The following is a 21,401-nucleotide window of genomic DNA, read 5'->3' as shown; positions in this document are numbered from 1 at the left end:
TTTACTAACATTATTATTTATTAAAGAAAAGCAAATTCAATCTATAGTGAGATACTATTATATAACCACCAGAATGGCTAAAAATAATGGCAGACAATAGCAATTTTTGGCAATGATCTGGAGAAACTAGAACTCTCATATTTAGCTTTTGAGTACATAAATGGGCACAGCCACTTTTAGTAAATAAAAACCAATTCTATAACTCAACAATCCAATGCTTAGGTGTACACTTAAGAAAAAATAATATAAAGTCCACAAACAATAATAGGTACAAAACTATTGGTAGTAATTTATTCCTAATAATTGAAAACTGAATAGCTTTTGTGCTCATGAAGAAGAGAATGGATAAATAAATTCTGGCAGAGTTGCGCAATGGAATTCCACACCAGAATGCAAAAGAATGACCTACTGATACATGTAACAGCATATATAAATCTCAAAAACATTATGTTGAGTTAGACAAAAACAGTAAATGCTATCTGACTCCATTTATAGAGTCCATATGGAGTTCAGGACCAGCAAAACTAATCTAATTCATTCCATGAAAATCAGAAAAGAAGTTACCTCTAGTGGCAGGGAGAAGGTATTGGCTAGAAAGAAGCATGAGGAAACCTCTAAGAAGTTGGAATTATTGAGTGGCTGTCACATGGAGTATCCAAATATAAAAATTATTAAACTCTATACCCAAGGTTTATACGCTTTACTGTGTATGTGTGTGTGTGTGTGTGTGTACACACACATTTCTTAATATAACATGAAAAATACACATAAATACAAGCAATCATTTATTCATCACTTACAATGTGTTCACCATTGTATCTGAACTTCTACTCTATTTAAATTAGGAATTACAAAGATGAATAAATATCCTAACCCTCAGTCTGTTGGTTGAGTTGAGAAGACAGCTATTTAACCAGGAAAGTTAGAACATCACACCATAAATTCACCTCCAGAGTCATTTTAATGTTGCTGTGGAAATATCCAGGATGAGAACAACTACATTTTCTGGGAGCTGATAGAAAAGGCTTTGCTGAAGAGCCAATTTTGAGCTTTGATGTTAAAATGAAACAGGAGAGTGCTGGAGAGGGAGTTAAGTGGAGGTGGGGTGGGACTTGATATTCCAGATAGATGAAATAATATATAAAAAGGTGAGATTCAGAAAATATGAGTAAGGTTTCTAATTGTTGATTTAATTAATGAAGCAGGTTATGGCCAGATTACAAAGGGCTAAATAATTTAACAGTAATGATTCCTTGGTCCATGTTGGAAAATTGTGGGTATACCTAAATCAGCTTGGAGAGTTCTTTAAAATACATAAGTTACTCCAGAAGTTTTCATGCACCTTCTACCCCTCCACCTTGAGAAATATTACCATAAGGAGCCACTATAAGTGACAGGAGTATATCAGGCACCACCAGTGTTTGGGGACAGAAAGATTGACAATCAATGCTCTAGGGCAAGGCTATGGTGAATCAAGAAAGAACAGCTGAAGACCTCATCAAAGGTAAAGGCAGAATTTTCAAGCAATCTTTGAATTAAACATAATTAGAGTCTGACTGGAAGTTCAAGATAAAGCCACTACTCCAAACATAGAAGACATTTTCCTGGCACATTTTTTTCTGGGTTTCCATCTTCTTACCACATTGGAATAGATACTTTCCAAAACACCTATTCTTAATAAAACAATATTACATTAATTATAAGTGCAATGAGAATCCTTCTAGAAGTGCACATTTTTAATGTTGCCCATGTCATACTTTATATCCAATAAATGCAACTCTAAAATAGTCCTCTGGTTTTGTGACAGGGTTCTATGCAATCATAGCAGAATATAGATAGTTTTCTATCTGGCTTTTTTTTACATGTCTTACTTTTCCCATACAATTTATATTAAACTAAGAAGTTGGAGATTCTTCACCTTTCATCTATAAAATATTCTGTGTTGTCAGACTCTTTGAGCTGTACATTTGACAGGCTTTCATGTTCCATCTTTCCCATTAAAAATCTGCACCATGAATAAATACTGCCCCCAGTAGTTAGTTAAAATAGTATCTTGCCACCTTTCACCCCCTTTGCTCACAAAGTAATCTAAACCTAGCACATTAAGGGAGAGATCAAAGTGATGTTGCTGTTTTATGTACAGTAGGTGCAGCCAGCTAATTTGTGAGCTCACTCTCTAGGGCAAAGATAAGACATGCAAACAATTAGTTGTGGCCTTTCACCCACAAAAATCGAGTTTATAGTGAAATATGTGTGACGCACAAAAGAGATAAATAGGAAGAAATCAACATAAAGAAGGAAACGAAGCAGAAACTAGACAAGATTTAAACATTTTCTAGCTATTAGAATGTCACAGATTTTATAAGGAAGAATTACAACAGAATTTAAAGATCCTTCTATGAGCAACCATCAGGAATAGGTCATATAAGCTCTGTCCAAGAAACACAGGGCAGATGAGTTATAATGTAATCTCTATTCATATGTTAACCCCTAAAATCACCCTGCTAAGCAATGTCTGAAACCCCTTTTCTAAATTCGAATCTGATTCAGCTCCCAAATTATGAGCTTCATCACCATAGAGTCTAGTTGGAACATCAAACATTGTTCTTTGAAGGAAGAAAATAACTCCCCCACTGTCAATGTAATTTTATCCCAGTGGCTGAGGGTTGCATTTTTCATTGTAAAGCATATTTTGCTTTTACTTTTGTCCTCCTCTCCTTTTATAGAAAAATCACATTAAGGCCAGACAGGATGTGGGTTGCACATGTCCAGCCACTATAATGAAATTCCATAAGAGAAATGGCAAAGATGACTAAAGCCTGCAACATATCTTTCTTGCCATATATCTTCTGAAGTCGTCTTCAGATTTGTGCCACATAGTTGATTTTACAAGCTGTGGAGCACTGCACTATATTGAACATAATATTGTCTTCCAAGAGCAGGCAAAAGCTTTTTTTTTAAAAAAATTCACTGTCCCACAGAGTTAAGCCTAGGCATGCCAACTATTCTTAAAACTATGTGGACCCTGTGTGGATAATCTGAGACTTAGAGGAAAGATACCCAGGAATACTTTAAAATACTTGATTCAGAGGGATTTTTTTTCTACTTTTTATGTGACTACCAACAAGTCACCTTATGATAAAATTTGTGGATAAATACATCTGTGGGGCGTTAATTTTCATTTATTCTGTTTCACTTTCTGTCATACCTGCAGTCACTTACTCCTGTTTTCCAAAGAGCCTTTGAGATTTCTTGCCTCAGGGCATGTTTGCAACAGCATGGAAGGATGTCTTCATTTTCTTTTGAAAATGCACAAGCTTTTGGAAGTGACCATGCTAAGCGCCCTGGACAAGGAGAGAAGAGAATGGTGTGTCTTGGTGAATGGCCAGGAGGAAGAGGAAGCTGTTTTCCTCGGGCTGAGAAGAAGTCTGAGGTCAGTAGAGTATGAAGAACTTGAAAAGCAACTTGCGCCAGCACCCATGAAGATAAGACTGCAGAATGTTGAGGTTTATTCTGGGAAGAATTCCTGGAAGCCACTGAACCCTGGGCACAGGGGCTCCCTGTTGTGCTAAAGATTCAAGTGCCACTAGACCTGAAAAATCGAGAAGGGCCAAAGCTTCAGCTTGTCAGTCAGGCACCTTTACCATATGCTTCAGTCTCTCCTTTTTGACAAATAACCAATATTCTCAAATACAGAATCATCATTCCCGACAATCTGGTCTATAAATTTTCTCCAGAGCATACCCTTTTGTTGATTAGAGTCACCCTCCTTTAGTTCATAGCATTTCTTCTCTTTGGGATATGCTTCCTTTTTAACTGTTCTAATCTTACTAACATTCCCAGGACTAATATGAGTTCCTCTTCCTGCAGGAAGTCTTCCCAGGGTACTCCAGGCTTCAGTAATCTTGTCTTTCTCTAATTGGATCATTTATGCCCTTGCTCTTCATTCCAAGGTTAGTGGCAACAGTTTTAATTTTAATGTCTTTATTACTATTTGGCTATATAAATGGCCAGAATTACACAATTTTCTCCCGTTACAGTTTAAGCTCTTTGAAGGCAATGATCATGTCATATCTTTTTTTATATTATTCACAGTGCTTTGAGAAACATTATTGTGGACTGGTTAAGAGCATAGATGCTGAAGCCAGATTTCCTGGGATTAAGCCCTGCCTCAGCTGCTAGCTAGCTGCATGACTGTGGACAAGGTAGTTAACTTTTTTATGCCTTTGTTTCTCCTTCTGTACACTATTGGCATCATGATAGCAATTATTTCAATAAGGCTCTTGTGAAAATTAATTGAGCCGATACATTTAAAAACTTAAAACAGCAACTCATAAATGTTAGCTTTAACAATAATTGTTATCATTATCTTTTATTTATTCACATCTTTTCCTGAAATACTTCCTTTTACTGTTTTTTTTTCTTTGCTGTTTCATTAGGTTTAGTTAGAAAATATCTGTTGAGTTTCTATTGAGTGCCAAGCACTGTTCTCTGCAACAGGGAAAGAGAAAGACGTATGCAATGTATTTCCTTCCCTCAATGAACTTAAGAGTATGAAGAGTGCCTATCCTGCAAGAACACCTTGTTTCACCTCTTTGATCAAGTTTTTCTGGAAAACCTCTTCAGAATGAGGCACATCATATGTCACAGCTTGCCTAAGTAGATAATAAAATGCTTGAGGACAGGGCCTGCCTTGTCTGTTTTATCACGCACAGTACCTACAAGAGTGCTTTTTATATTGTAAACACTGAGTAAATATTTGATAGATTTCTCCTTATTGGTCATCATTTCTTCAGTGCAAATATCAAGAAAAGCAAATAGCTTGTTCTATTAGAAATGCCTTTTTCCTGTTGGAAGAGGCTGAGTTCCCAGACTTTGGGAACTCGGAGTTTGTAGTTTCACTGATTAGAAGCTCAAATAATTTTAGTGGAGCCAAGAAACCATCAGGTCCATTTTAAGAAGGTGTTATGTGTGTGTGTGTGTATTTGCAGCAGGGTGGAAATAACTTCTCTATATTTTCAATTTTCCTATATAGACCTTATGACTCAAGGGCTATTGAAAAACCAAGGCTACCCTGAAATACCCCTAGAGTAGTATCTGAATAATGTCTCTAAGTACAAGACAACATTAGATTCTATATTTTAAGATAATAAACAACACAATCATGTACAACTTTTAATTTTCTACACTTGAGCCTGTGTTGTTTGTTACTTATTAATCTTAGAAGTCTAGGGTTCAAGTCTTTTCACAACTTTTAGAATTATAGCTGTGATTTGATTACACATCTTGTCCTTTTATTTCCCTATCTCTAGCACTCAGCATGTTAGAAAAGATCAATAAATATTTGCTGAATGTTGAATGGATGAAAATTTTCTTCTGTGAATACTAAGAATGATGACAAAGGAAAAATTATTTGATAAAAGTGTTTTCAATGTAAATAAATAAAAATTCATAGCAATAATTTGATTGAAATGATATATGTTTCAGCCATGAAATGAAGAAAATCAAGTTTAGATGATAAAATTAGAAGTGCAAATTTGTTTTAGGCATATTTTCCTGGAATCGTGAAAAAGAAAATCCTTAGTAGTAATACTGCAAAAGTGTTACCTGGAAGCCAAAAGTAGAAATCTAGGAAAATTGTGAATAATAATTCATTAGTGTACCTGGGCTATAGCAATATATATTCATTTGTATTTTTTCTTTTATTATGCTTTGTTTGTACATTTAATTGAGATAAATAAATAAAATCAAAATAAAATTAAGAATAAACAACAAGAATGTGCTGTGAAATGTTTTTTTGTTAGCTGTATCCCAGGTCCTAAAAGAAAGCCTGGTACATTGGCATATAGCAGTTGTTCAACAAATATGAAATGAATATTTTAAAAAAATAAACTTCTTGTTTAAAAGATGAATATTCTTATGAGATAAATTTAAAAAGAATCTCGGATAAATGTAAAATTAGCAATGAAAGAGTTACACAAACCTGCCAGGTTAAGTGAACTAAAAATGTCGCTTCTCCTTCAAATTTCATTGCTTCTGTTCTTTCAATTTCATAAGAAAATTGTTTTTAAACTAAACTAATATCAAATGTGATCTTGGCTTATGAGAAAATCACACAACGGAAGCTATCAAAGTAGGGTTAAATTTGCATTCTGTCAAATCGTTTTACTCTAAGAGTTCTTAGAAGTCAAGCATGCTGGTTAATTCCCCAAAGGGAACTGAATGCTCCAAAAACAATTCTGCACTCCCACTTCTCCCTGCTGAAAAATAAAAAAAAGAAAAGAAAGAAAAAAGTGCAGGTACAAGGAGAGCAAAGGAGGGGGAGAAGAAAGAAAAAGAAAGTCTGTTCAATTAAGGTGACAATGAATCTTTGAATCATCTAGGGACTTACCAAGTCATAGTATAATTTCCTAAGAGTCTCTCTCAGTATCCAGCATATAAACACTAGCCAAATCTAGTTGAAGCATGTTAAAAATTGAACGGAAACACACACACACACACACACACACACAACTGAAATAAAATAAATGAGAATTACTTGGAACTATAATGAGACATAATAAGTGATCGGAAGAACTAGAAATTTCCATTGTTTAATCTTGTGTTTTAAAACTAGAAAGTATTTTATAATGCTTCACAGCTTAACTATAGGACTTTCTAGCACCATTCATGAAATGCATTTCTTTCTCATTTGCATAGTGTTTCACAATTTCTGCATTAAGGATTTGTTCTCAGTGATCATTTCATCCATTCATTATTCATTCATTTATCTGCTCATCCAATATTTATCTTGTTCCTATAAAAGAAATATTCTTACTGATCCAGATGAAATAGAAATAAATACATGTTAACATAGATATGCATAAAGTGCAGGTCCTTAATTAGTCAATGCAGTGGGAAATGTAATGGAGACTGTGAAAAGAGATGGACACAGTAGAAGTTAGTTTTGTAGAAGAGAAGCAATTTTCTCCAATACACAAGAAAGGTATTGGTGGCAATATAAATAAGAATTATGAATAGGAATATTCTGATAAGGTGGAAAATTGACATGGACTACTGGATTCCTATCCCAAAATCAACTCTGCAGACATTAGAAAAGAGAGGTAGAAACATACATATAATCAACTGGCATTAAAACTAACTGAATGCCTTGGGGGAAACTGAGATTGCCTTGGATTGGGATGTGTATGTGTGATGTGTGTGATGGTTAATTTTATGTGTCAACTTGAGGAGCCATAGGATGCCCAGATATTTGGTAAAACATTATTCTGATTGTTTCCATGAGGTTGTATTTGGATGAAATTAATATTTAAGTGTATTGACTGAGTAAAGCAGATTGGCCTCCCTAACGTGGGTGGGCCTCATCTAACCAGTTGAAGGCCTGAATGGAACAAAAAGGCTTACACTCCTCTGAATAAGAGAAAATTTCTACTGCCTGATTGCCTTTGAATTAGGTCATAGGCTTTTTCCTACCTTCAGCCCTAAACTGAAACATGAGCTCTTCCTGTGTCTTGAGCTTGCTGGTCTCTGAACCGAAACCACACTGTGATGGTTAATGTTGAGTGTCAACTTGATTGGATTGAAGGATGCGAAGTATTATTCCTGGGTGTGTCTGTGAGGGTGTTGCCAAAGGAGACTAATATTTGAGTCAGTGGACTGGGAAAGGGAGACCCATCCTCAATCTGGGTGGGCACAATCTAATCAGCTGCCAGCACAACCAGAATAGAAAGCAGGCAGAAGAACGTAGAAAGATTAGACTGGCTAAGCCTCCCAGCCTGCATCTTTCTCCCATGCTGGATGCTTCCTGTCCTGGAATGTCAGACTCCAAGTTCTTCAGTTTTGGAACTTGGACTGGCTTCCTTGCTCCTCAGCTTGCAGACGGCCTAATGTGGAACCTCACCTTGTGATCGTGTGAGTTAATACTCCCTAATAAACTCCCCTTTATATACACATCTATCCTATTAACTCTGTCCCTCTAGAGAACACTGACTAATACACACACTATTGGTTTCCAGGTTCTGAGAGCATTGACTAGGTCTGGAAATACACCATTGACTGTCCTGAAATTCCCACTTGCCAACTCACCCTTCAGCTCTTTGGTCTTGTCAGCGTCCATAATTGTGTGAGTGAACTCCTTGTAATAAATCTTTTTGTCTGTTTATCTACACGGCCTATTGATTCTTTTCCTCTGGAGAACCCTGACAATATTCTCTCTCTCTCTCTCTCTCTCTCTCTCTCTCTCTCTCTGTGTGTGTGTGTGTGTGTGTATGTGTGTGTGTGTGTGTGTGTCAGAGAGAGAGAGGAGAGATTTGCGAGTGAGGACAGAGTTTTAGGTGTGACAATAAAAGCAAGAGGGGAAGAAAGGAATGTTGAATCATTTTTAAGTGTTACTTTTGGCTCTCTCCCACCTGTCCTTGAGAGACTCATTGCTTGTTCCATTGCTACTATGAGGGAGAAATCAAGAGGAAAAAAATTCAACCACCTAAGGTAGACTAGGCAGATAAAAACTAGATGAGAGTTTATGTAGACAAATTTTCACCCACTGACCATAAGTACTCACTCATTCTCCCCACTCCAAATCCTAACTTATTGTGGATTTTTAAACCTAGGAGCTACTGTACTCTCAGTGGTACTCCTTTCAAAGAGATTGTGGTGGAATCCACTACGTGAGAAGTTGTCTGGCAGAACGACATTGAATTATGATGTAGGTACTCTGGACTGCCTGGAATCCACTGCCATGAGGTACATTTCCTCACCTCTCCTTAAACTTATCAGAAGAATGTGTAACCCCAGCATACAATATCGGCCAGGGATCTGATACATCTAAGATAATGTGAACTCATAGGCAAAGTAATTAGCCATTCAATGTGAAGGATCACTATTAAAAGCAGATAACAAATGGAATGCATAGACCACATCAAGTAGTAGTATTGAAAAGGACCAGTCAAATATTTAAAATCATCAAAATGAATTTCTCAAACGGATTAAAGAAGAGATTTTATAAATGCTATAGGAATAATACAGAATAAATTTTAGGGAAAAATATGATGGTTGAAATAAATACAGGTATACCTGTTTTATTGCACTTCACTTTATTGAGCATTACAGATACTGCATTTTTTTGTTGTTGTTTGTTATTGCTGTTTTACAACTTGGATGTTTGCAGAAACCCTGCATCAAAAAAGTCTATCAACATAATTTTCCCAACAGCATGCATTCACTTCCTGCCTCTGTGTTACACTTTTATAATTCTCACAATATTTCTAACTGTTTTATTATTATTATATCTGCTGTGATCTGTGATTAGTAATCTCTGATGTTACTACTGCAATTCTTTTGGGCCACAGTGAACTGCACCCATACAAGATGGTGTACTGTGGGTTCTGATTGCTCCACCTGTGAGCCATCTCCCCATATCCCTCCCTCTTCTTAGGCCATGAAACACAATATTGAAATATTGAATAAATGAACTTACAATGGCCTCTGAGAGTTCAAGTAAAAAAAAAAAAAAGAGTTGCACATCTCGTACTTTAAGTCAAAATCTAGAAATGATTAAGTTCAGTGAGGAAGGCATATGGAAAGCCAAGATAGGCCAAACCTAGGCCTCTTATGCCAAACAGGTGTGAATGCAAATGAAAAGTTCTTGAAGGAAATTAAAAGTGCTACTCCAGTCAACACATGAATGATAAGAAAGCCAAACAGCCTAATTGCTGATATGGAGAAACTCTTAGTGGTCTGAATAGAAGATCAAACCAGCTACAATGTCCCCTGAAGCCAAAGCTTAATCCAGGGCAAGGCCCTAATTCTCTTCAATTGCATGATGGCTGAGAGAGATTTTATTTTTAAAAGCTGCAGAAGAAAAGTTGGAAGCTAGCAGAACTAGTTCATGAGGTTTAAGGAGAGAGGCCTTGTTAATAACATAAAGTGCAAGTTGAAGTAACCAGTGCTGATGTAGAAGCTTCAGCAAGTTATGTAGAAGATCTGGCTAAGATCATTAATAAAGTTGGCTACTCTAGATAACAAATTTTCAATGTAGATCAAACAGCCTTCTGTTGGAAGATGGTGCCATCTAGGACTTTCACAGCTAGAGAGGAGAAGCCAATGCCTGGCTTCAAAGCTTCGAAGGATGGGCTCACTGTCTTGTTAGAGGCTAATGCAGATGGTAACTCAGTTGAAGCTAATGCTCATTTACTATTCTGAAAATCCCAGGGGCCTTAAGAATTATGCTAAATCTACTCTGTCTATGATCTACAAATGAAACAATGAAGGCTGAATGGTAGCACATCTTTTTATAGCACTATTTACTGAATATTTTAAGTCCACTGTTAAGACCTACTGCTCAGAAAAAAAAAAAATTCTTTCAAAGTATTACCACTCATTGACAATGCAGCTGATCAGCCAAGAGCTCTGACGGATGTATAAGTAGATTAGTGTTTTCATGCCTGCTAACACAATATCCATTCTGCAGCCCACGGATCAAAGATTAATTCTGATTTTCAGTCTTATTATTAAAGAAGTACATTTTGTGAGGCTATGGCTGCAATAGTTAGTGATTCCTCTGATGGATCTAGCACAAGTAAATTGAAAACCTTCTAGAAAGGATTCACCTTTCTAAATGCCCTTAAGAACATTGGTGATTCATGGGAGGAGGTCAAAATATCAACATTAACAAAAATGTGGAATAAGTTGCTTCCAAACCTCATGGATGACTTTGAGGAATTCAAAACTTCAGTAGAGGAGGCAACGACAGATTTGATAGAATTAGAATTAGCTGTAGAACCTGAAGATGTGACTAAATTGCTGTAACCTCATAATAACACTTTAATAGATAAGTTGCTTCTTATAGATGAGCAAAGAAAGTGATTTCTTGAGATGGAATCTACTCCTGGTGAAGATGTTGTGAATATTGTTGAAATGACAACAAAGGATTTAGAATATTACATGAACTTTGTTGATAAAGCAGCAAAAGGGTTTGAAAGAATTGACTCCAATTTTAAAGTTCTACTGCAGGTAAAATGCTATCGAATAACCTCACATGCCACAGAGAAATCTTTCATAAAAGGAAGAGTCCATTGATGCAGCAAACATCATTGCTACCTTATTTTAAAAATTGCCACAGCCACCCCAACTTTCAACAACCACTACCCTGATAAGTCAGAAGCCATCAACACTGAAGTAAAACCATCCACAAGCAACATGATTATGACTTGCTAAAGTTGCAAATAATCACTAGCATTTTTCAGCAAGAAATGTTTTTAAATTAAGATATGTACAGTTTTTAGACATAAGAATATTGCATACTTAATGGGCTGCAGTATAGTATAAACATAATTTTTATATGCAACAGGAAACCAAAATGTTGGCTGACTCACTTAATTGAGATATTTGCTCCATCTTATTGGTCAGGAACTAAACCTTTCTTTAGTTAGCATACCTATCTTTGAGGTATGCTTGTAATTAAAAAAAAAGGATGACTAGCAGGAATCAAAAGATATGATGAAGAAATAGCTCAGAAGTCAACAGAAAAGGATGAAGGGAGAGAAAATATAAAACATAACTGAAGATAAATGAAAAAGGAAAGGAGAATGCCAGTTAAGACTATCAAAAGAATGAGAAAATTATAACCACAAGTAAGAATCACCAATAAATAATAAGTAGTTCAAACTGCTCAGCATCAGTGATCGTTTTGAAATATTGAAGGAAAACTGCTTTGAAGTAACTGAATTATGATTTATGTAAATGTGCAATAAAGATATATACAGAACTAAAAGATTCAGAAGTGTAAGGCACAAAGAAAACCCTTTTGAAATTATCCTTGAAGAAAAACATAAATAAGATAAATAAATTCAGAAGGTGCTGGAATTTAACGATGTTCAAAAAATTTAACAATGTTTATTGTTATCTTAAAAAGCAAAGGTAAGAGAAAAAAGGGCAGGGAAGATTTCAAAAAAACAAAAATGTACATAACGATGTGGAACTACAATTGTAGACAATATTAGCCCAGTTGAGAAGGAACAAAAAACAAAGGCACAAAAAAAGATGGCTACATTTTATCACGTTTAAATATGGTATAGAAATTGAAAAGATTAGAAATCACTAGAAAATAAATATGTCTTATAGACCAAAAGTTAAGAAATTATTAGGAGCAAATAAGCACAAATAGAAATCTTAAGTAAAAGCAAGTCTCATAAAAATAACAAACAAAATGTATGGCTTTTTAACCATCTGACATACATAAAATCTGAAAAACATTTTAAATAAAATACTTTTATACAACAAAACCAATAATACTAAATGACATAATGTACTTGGTGGGACATATAAAGTTTAAAATATATTTAGCAAAGTAAAATATATATTTAAAACTCTAGGAAAATTGAATTTCATACAGATGCAATATCAGTGAAATTGTTGAAATCTTCCAAAATCCACCATAAACACTAGAATAATAATTAAAAACTCATGATAACATCCCCAAGAGAAAAAAAAACAATAGAAATGTTCAATACAGCTTGATAAGAAGTCATGAATATAAGTGAAGGGGAAGCTTTAGAAATATGTATCTAGAAATGTTACTCTGTCCTACTCATTTTTAGAAAAAAATTAGGAAAATGCACTTTACTTTAAAATAACTAGTAGAAAACACTGTGATCAATTTGCAAATAAAGTTATAAGAAATTAAAAGTAGATTAACATCAATGAAAATAAGCCAAAATATAGGATCTCTCAAAAAAGGCAAAAAAATATATTTTTAAGTCAGCTAAAAAATAATATTTAAAAATGTTTGAAAAAAGCTATGAAGGGACATTTATGAAAATAAAACAAAATTTGAAGACATCTTAAAGACAATTAGAAAAACTCTGGTTTGAAGAGATTGGGAAAATAATTTTTTTAAAAAAGGTTACAAAACTCTAGGAAAAGTTGGAAATAAATGTAAAAGTAATTTAAGAAATAAAGACTAAACAGAAAGAACACAAAAGAGAATAAAAACAATGTATAATGCCTCAAGAGAAATATAAGATTAAATCGAAAAGTTTAAAAACCAAAAAGAAGAAATAAATTAAAATATTCAAGAACAGGTGAGTCATAGAAAATAGCTTAAAAGATCCAATATAAGTATGACTCCCTGAAGAAGAAAAAACATTTAAAAAATAAGTTTTTTAAAATGTAAAATTAAAAGGAAAAAGCATGATGCTTAGATGGAAATAATTAAAGCTGAATAGCCAGTATCAAGTCATATTCCTTTAGGTATTATCCTTTAATGGAAAAGAAAAAATGTAGGTCAGGCCCAGTGGCTCATGCCGGTAATCCCAGCACTTTGGGAGGCCAGGATGGGCAGATCACTTGAGGCCAGAAGTTCGAGACCATCCTAGCCAACACGGTGAAACCCTGTCTCTACTAAAAGTACAAAAATTAGCTGGGCATGGTAGCACACCCTGTAATCCCAGCTACTCAAGTGGCAGAGGCATGTGAATCCCTTGAACCCAGGAGACAGAGGTTGCAGTGAGCCAAGATTGCACCACTGTACTTCAGCCTGGGTGACAAAGCCAGACTCTGACTCAGACAAAAAAATCAGTTTGATTATTATTTAAATGCCTATTGCTTTCTATAATATTGATTTAAACATCGTCAGGTCAGAGACAGGTTTTTTCATCTCTTTCCCTCTGCCCTTCATCCCCTGTTTACGTAGATCATTCCTACTCATCACCTGTATCTCAGCCTAAGCACCTCTTCTCACTTGGACATTTTCCTTGAGCCCCCAAAATATGTTAGTCTTCTTAAAATCGTTTTTTGTAACTTTAACTTCTCCTTAATAGAATAATGTAAACAATTGTTTAAAGTCTTTATTGTCAGACTGCAAATTGTCTACTTCATTTCAGCATTCCTTGTAATTGGCACAATGTTTAACACACAATAGAAATTTCATAAATATTTATTCAATTAATGAATGAATATAATTCTGTTTTGTTCACCTTTTTTGTTTGTTTGTTTGTTTTTGAGACAGAGTCTTGCTCTGTCGCCCAGGCTGGAGGCAGTGGCGCGATCTCGGCTCACTGCAAGCTCGGCCTCCTGGGTTCACGCCATTCTCCTGCCTCAGCCTCCCAAGTAGCTGGGACTACAGGAGCCCGCCATCACGCCCGGCTAATTTTGTTGTTGTTGTTGTATTTTTAGTAGAGATGGGGTTTCACTGCGTTAGCCAGGATGGTCTCAATCTCCTGACCTTGTGATCCGCCCTCCTCGGCCTCCCAAAGCGCTGGGATTACAGGCGCGAGCCACACGCCCAGCCTTGTTCAGCTTTTAACTACAACAGGATGAAGCCTAATACATTTGATAGGTATAGCATTCTACAAATGCATGTAGTGAAATGGAATGGAATTGAACACTATCAAGAAGTCACACATGAACTTAACATTCAGTAAATATTTATTGGATGATTGAGGAAGTGAATGAATGAATGCAATAAAAATTTAAATAATAATCAAACTTATTTGGTTTAAAGGGGAAAAACAACTAGAACAAAAAGAATGCAGAGGGAAGAAGAGTCTAATTTCAACTGGAAGAATCAAAATGAATTGTCCTTTGAGTTTTGCTAGGATGAATATATAGAATCTCTGACTCAGAAAAGTGCAGTGAATGAGCATTCCAATCAAAATGAACAGTTGTTACAAAACCATAGATGCAGGGAAGTATAGTGTATGCTTAGGAAAGATCTCATATAGCCAAGGTAAGATGAATGGAACCCTATAGTGAGGAGTAAGAGATGAAGATTGTAAAGCAAACACATAGTGTCAGCCTCAAAATTTATTATAGCAGCAATGAGACATTTTGTTGAGCAGGGTATAAAGTGATCCGATATCCCTTTAGAAAGCCAAATCTATTAGGAGTGTGGAGGGTTACTGGTCAAGACAATAGAATGGAATCAAGGAGTCCATAAGGAGTCTATTGTATTATAATAATCAAGGCAAGAGATATGAGACCAAACTTATCAGTGACAGAAAACATGGAATGGAAAAAAACAAATGAAAGTGATAGTTCAATAATAAAACGAGCATGAACTAACTCCCTGGGTTGAGAGAAGAGGTTTGAAAATGTGCTTACACCTTCACACTTGTGTGAATAGAAAATGGGGTATTGAGAAAGGGCTTGGGGAAAATAAGGACTTTCACTCTTTGAATTTCTGTAAAAGGAAATGCCCAGTGGGGCAGTAGGAATAAGGACGTGAAGAACAGGGGAGCTCTGAGATTCTGCTGCATGTTCTTGAGCAGCTGCCTTTTCTCTAGACTGTGCTTTAGATCTAGTTGTTGTCATCATGGAGGTAGAAGTGTCTTTATTGGTGTGGTGCCCCATAGTTTAAGAATTAATAATGAGTTTCTGCCAGAGCACGGTGGCCCACACTTGTAATCCCAGCAATTTGGGAGGCCCGGAAGGCAGATCACTTTGAGTTCTGGAGTTTGAGACCAGCTTGGCCAACATGGAGAAACCCTGTCTCTACTAAAAATACAAAAATTAGTCAGGCATTGGTGGCTCACATCTGTAATCTCACTACTTGAGGAGGCTGAGGCATGAGAATCACCTGAGCCCAGGAGGTGGAGGCTGCAGTGAGCTGAGATCATGCCATTGCACTCCAACTTGGGCAACACAGAGATTCTGTCTCTAAATAAATAAATACATAATAAAAAACCCACTAGTTTCCAAAAATATTTATATTTTTATGGATATTATGGCTATTTTATTACTTTTGGCTGGATCTATCTACCTTACTGTCCTTAAGTAGATAAAGTACAAAATACAGCAAACTAAACTTAACTCAAAGACCATAATTGCTGTAAGTAGATGATTATTCATTCTAACCCTGAGTTCCATGTACCTGAATCAAATTGATTCAGTGTTAGGGCAAGAGGTGTTAGGTTCCCAGAAACACCACTGAAAGATGGTTGTGTAAAACACATTTGTTTCCTTCCTATAGATTGATTCTATTATATAGCTCCAAACATGTCTGTTCTGTTTCTTTGTTTGGCATGTACATAGGTGAAGAAGCTGAAGAAAAAGCCTGACTTTTGGGAACATGTGACTCACATTCATACAGACTTGATCTGTATGAACTGGGTTATAAAATAGAGGAGACAAAAATATATCCCGTTTCCCAAGTCTGAGGGATGACTCTCATTTTAATGATGGTGGGGAAATGACAAGGTGACAGTTTAAAAGGTGAGGAGTTCAACTTGTGCCAGATTTAGCTTTCATGGGCGGCAGTGTATGGATAGGCCCGTGTCACTCAATCAGAAGCAGATGTGAAACTGGAGTGTCGCTGAGAAATTAGGCTTTGGAATAAAAATTTGGAAGCCATCTTCATGCTTATGGTGGAAGCCATTCTGCCAGAAAGTGAGTAGGGAGAAGTAACAGCACAGATTTCAATCCTGGGCCTTACAAGAAGAAATAATTAGAGGAAAAGAAAAATTTCAACTCAAATGTTCAAACATGAAAAAGTATCCAGGAGAGAGGAGACTTAGTCAGCAACGTACAGATTTAGGAGATTTTAGACTGCTCAATTTTGCAGAGAAAGTTGAAATTTTTGTAAAGTGGTGCATGAGAGACTTTATTCCAATATATTTTTGAATTGAAAATATTGTCTGTTTCTTCCAAAGTTCTTTCAGGAAGGCTTTGATCAAGGTGAAGTTGATTCTATGACACCTCTGTTGGACTTAAAGACTGTGACGTGTTTGTGCAAGCACACACTATATCCTTCACGAAGACGGTGTTAAAAACACTTGACGATTGATTAAATTTAATGCAGCATTTATTTAACATCTACAATTGTTCTTGGTCCTGCAGAAGACACAAGGGTGAATAAACCATGATTCTCGCTCTCCACTGGCTCACAGTCTAGTTGCAGAGAGAAAGACACATAGACACATAGCCATAAAACAAAGCTAGATAGGTTGTTTTATTGACTATAAATGTACTCTGAATGTGCTATAAATAAAGGAAATATGTTAGATATATTGGGAGACTGTCAGAACTAATGGGAGGCTGGAGAACCAGGCTGGAGCACCGACACTCACCAAGGCAAGACAGGAGACTACCACGTGGGAATCATAGCAGAAAGGGCCTGGTGAGAATGTACCTGCCAAGTGGGGAATGACAATTTTCTGTGAATTGAGGGAGCATAGAATTGACTTACCTTAGATCTGGTGCTCTTGGTTAGAGGAGCAAAATGGAGAAAATGTAATACCAATAACAGAATTCAAGGAAGCATGAGGAAGGAGTAGGTATGCTGAGTAACAAAATAACAAATCCACAGGTAATTAGCATCATAATGAGTATACAGACAAAGTGCTATAAAAGAGCAGATGCTGGGTAAAATAATTCTAGAGGATAAATAATAAGCATGGACAACAAGGATTTTTTTTGTACATAGGTTAGGGACAACAAAATATCAGAGAATTGTTTTTTGTTTCACTTTAAAATCAAATATTTGCTGTGACCTATCTTCATGTCTAATCTCATACACTGAGAAAACAGAAACACCTAGAAAATTACAGGATTGTTGCATGCCAGGTCTGAGTTGACATTAATAGTTGAGGACATGGGCCAACATGAGGATCAGATGTATGCTCCCACATGAAACAACTAAATAGATGAAAAAGTGGTTTTCAATGTATTTCACATTAGGCAGTTAAAGTCAGTGATCCCTAAGAAAATGAAAAAAGTAAGATGAGCCCTCTGATTGCTCCAGGTTACTGTTTAGAGAGTTTCCAGGCTGTGGCTTAAAGAGCTCAGCAGTCTTCCTTAGTGGAGGAGACAAACAGAGTCAGGGGGAAAGAAGGCTGCTAGAGTTCACAGGGTAGAGTACTGGAGATCGGAGAGTGACACAGAGAGGAAGCTCCAGAGACCTGCAGAGTCTTCCCTGGAATATTGAGCTGAGTACCAATGTGAAAAGACAACCTTAGCATAAAGGGAGAACCACCCAAAATAATCAGAGGAAGCAGTACCTGGAGCTCATATACAGGAAAGGGGCCTTCTCATAATTCGTGAGGGATTGGATAGGGTAACCAGAAAAGCATTATCTTAGTAATTGGCGTGAGAATAAACTCTGATCTTGTATCCAGTAGGAAATCTTAAAAGTGAGACCTAAAAGATTAAAGCTGTTTCTAAGTAACTTAATTAGAATATCAATTGACTATGTGTGCAGAAATCTAAAGGATACAGTACATTGGGATCAGACAGAAGCAATCCAGAGGCAGAAGCGCAAGTACATTGCAAGCAGGTGACCCAAGCCCCATTGTCAGCTACCAAAATTGCACCTCATCTCACTCCTATGGCATCATGTGTGTTTCCTTTTGACCTGATAATGGAGACAGAAAAGGACAGTCTTGTTCTGTGTGGCACATGCTGAAAATAGGCCATTTTGTTATCTGTGATATCAGCTGAAAATGGACTTCCACTGAGAAGTGGCCCTGAAAGTAGTAAGGGGAACTTCTCCCACTGGCCAGGGATTTGTGCGGTATATCTGATCATCCACACTGTATAAAAAGATAGTTGGTCCAAGATAAATATATACAGATAGATGGACAGATTCATATACACACTATAGAGAATAGATGGGCTGGTTGATCAGAGGGCTGAAAGAGAGCACATGTCCCACAGAAGAAGAACTTAATCACCACTGATATAGAGTTAACCAGTCAGTTGATGTCAGCCAGTCTCGTCCAATGATCACCCCAGTTCTGACAAATGGGTGCAAGAATGGAGTATCTATGATGGTGGAATGAAGACTATGCGTGGGCCCAGCATGAATGCCCACTGCATGAGGCTGATCTAACCAGCGACAATGCTGCCAAAAATGTCCAACCAGCCAGCCACAAAGATCTAGAGTAATGGTGAGAGATCAATGTGGAATCCAGATATGTCAACATCCCTCAATGAAACCAGAACAGCCACTTTGTGTCAGGCTAATTACATTGGACCCCTGTAGTCTGGAAGGGGCAGTTATTCATCTTGACCAAAATGGACATATATTCCAAGTACGGATTTGTCTCACTATTGCCAGGGGTTACAGTCTTTGACCCACCATCATGACATTTTATCTAAAATTGCTCCAGATCAAGAGACCCACTTTACAGAAAGGAAAATATAAAAGTGAATATACATCCATGGACCTATCCCATACCACACCATCCAGAAACTACAGGTTTGATAGAGTGATGGAACAGCCTTGTAAAGGCAAAAGTGAGGTAAGAATTAGGAGATTATTCTATACATGAATAGAGCAATATTCTTCAAAATGCACTGTAGATCCCAGATCTACAGTCATATTTTATTATGTCCTCAGTAAATAAACTAGAAATAGAAGTGATCCCATTTGGGGAATTAGTGATTTCCATTATTGCCACTCTGGGCTTTATTGGTTTAGTGGTCTAGTTTCAAGAGGGAAGTGTTTTAACCGGAGAACAAAACAATAATTTTATTAAACTTTAAGCTAAGCCTGTTACTGGGTTACATCAGGCTCCTCACGCCAAGAGATGACCAGGGAAGGAAAGGAGTCACCATATTTTTAGAGATAATGAATTTTGATCAATAGGGGGAGATATGGCTACTCTTAAGCAATGGGGGCATATGTTTAGTACCTCCCTTCCCCAAATTTATTGATAAATGGATATGTGCAGCAGCCACGGGTATAGTAAGCAGGGATTCAGATTCCTCAGGGCTTAAGTCTGGATCATTTCATCTGGTTAAGTAATCTAGATCAAAAGAGATGGCCGCCAAGGATGGGGAAAATGTGTAGCAGAGGATAGGAGAGAAGAAAGACAATGAGTACCAGTTCCAGTCTTGAGACCAATTGCAGAGACGGTGCTGTGTTGCATCCCACTAACCATTCTCAGGCAACTCTTCCTCAGTAAAAGAGATCAATCCGAATGCCGGAGGAGCTGTTCCCAGAATTTATCATGAAAATAAATGAACTTAAGAAACTGAGTGGGTGGACTACAATGGATGCTGAGGCACTCATTCCCTCACCTGCTAAGAAGCCTCAGCTAATGGTTAAAGGTGCTCAGTTGAGTCCTCTGGCAGTTGTTCTCAGCAGGAGAGAGCATTCTCACCCAAGATCACCCCCGCTTCCTATAGACAGCTCCCCATATCCAATCACTGTTAGATGAATAGGAAGAAAGGTCTAGCTCTGAAGGATCATCCCAGTTCCAGAGCTCTCCTTAGAATCTGATGAGCCTTTGTTGTGATTGCATCACAACTCAGCTCTGCCTTCTACCCTTTCTCCTCCCTTCACTCCATCACAGGTGTTGATCCTGAGAGCACTTGCCAATAAACCTCCTGCATGGAAACCTCCACTCAGATTTTGTTTCCCAGGAAACCCGACTTAGGATAGTTTTTTTAATCTGTTTAAAAACACGTGAACAAATGGACATATCTAGAAAAGTTCATTACGAGAATAAGTTTAATGGCTTTCATGCCAAGTAATGTGCGTTTTTCTTAGATTATGAATGTGTACCAGGTTGCAGAATCAATATGTAATTGGCTTCTTCAATCAAAAGATCTGAATCTTCAATTAGTGCATTTTGCTTCAGATGGAAGTGGGCATCTTGATGATGTGATCTGTGCTATCAAAATGCTCCTGAGTGTAATTATTTTGAAATATGTATTTTTAAGTCACTCATTAAATAGATGAGAAAAAATTATTTTGTATGATTCTTAAAATTCATATATGTAAAGCTAAACTTTAAAGAAAATGAAATTAAGATAGAAATGAATTGTTAACATAAACGTTTTCTTCTAAATCACCCTTAATCCTCACACTAGAATCAAACTGCTTTTAGCATTTATATACTTTGGTTTTTCACCAGAATCCCTCTAGTCAGCCTTCATCGGCTGCCAATATGTCTCCATCACAGATTCAAGTAGTCTGTTCACTCTGATTAGACTGTTGGAGCTAATTTAAAGTATGGCCTTTGTTATGTCTATGGCAGCCTAATCAGCTAGGCGGATTCTCTGACACCCTGGCATCCAATCCGTCTCCGTATCACTGAAGCAGAAAGGCAAAGATTATGGCCATCAAAGTATATCTTCAGGCTGAGATATATAACATTCCAAGCTATTCTTAGATAAAATTGTCATGTTTTAAAATCACTGGAAAGATATTCAGATGTTTGATAGAAATTCCAGGAATCCCAAGTATCTCAATTGTTTTGCCTTGACTTGGTCTCCTTTGACTAACTAGAGAATAACCTCTTTGAAGAAATATATCATATTATTCTCCATATTTCCTACAGTATCTTACAGATAGCATGGTAATTACGATGTAATTTATTGAGAAAGTTCATTGTCGAGGTTTTTTCCTTTTTTCTGAAGGAATCTCTCTAGGAAATAATAAAGGCACCTATCTCTCTTCC

This window comes from Gorilla gorilla, chromosome 10 (assembly GCF_029281585.2).
Source record: "Gorilla gorilla gorilla isolate KB3781 chromosome 10, NHGRI_mGorGor1-v2.1_pri, whole genome shotgun sequence".
Taxonomy (NCBI): domain Eukaryota; kingdom Metazoa; phylum Chordata; class Mammalia; order Primates; family Hominidae; genus Gorilla; species Gorilla gorilla.
The sequence above is the reverse complement of the archived record's forward strand: the minus strand, read 5'-3'. Positions refer to the sequence as shown.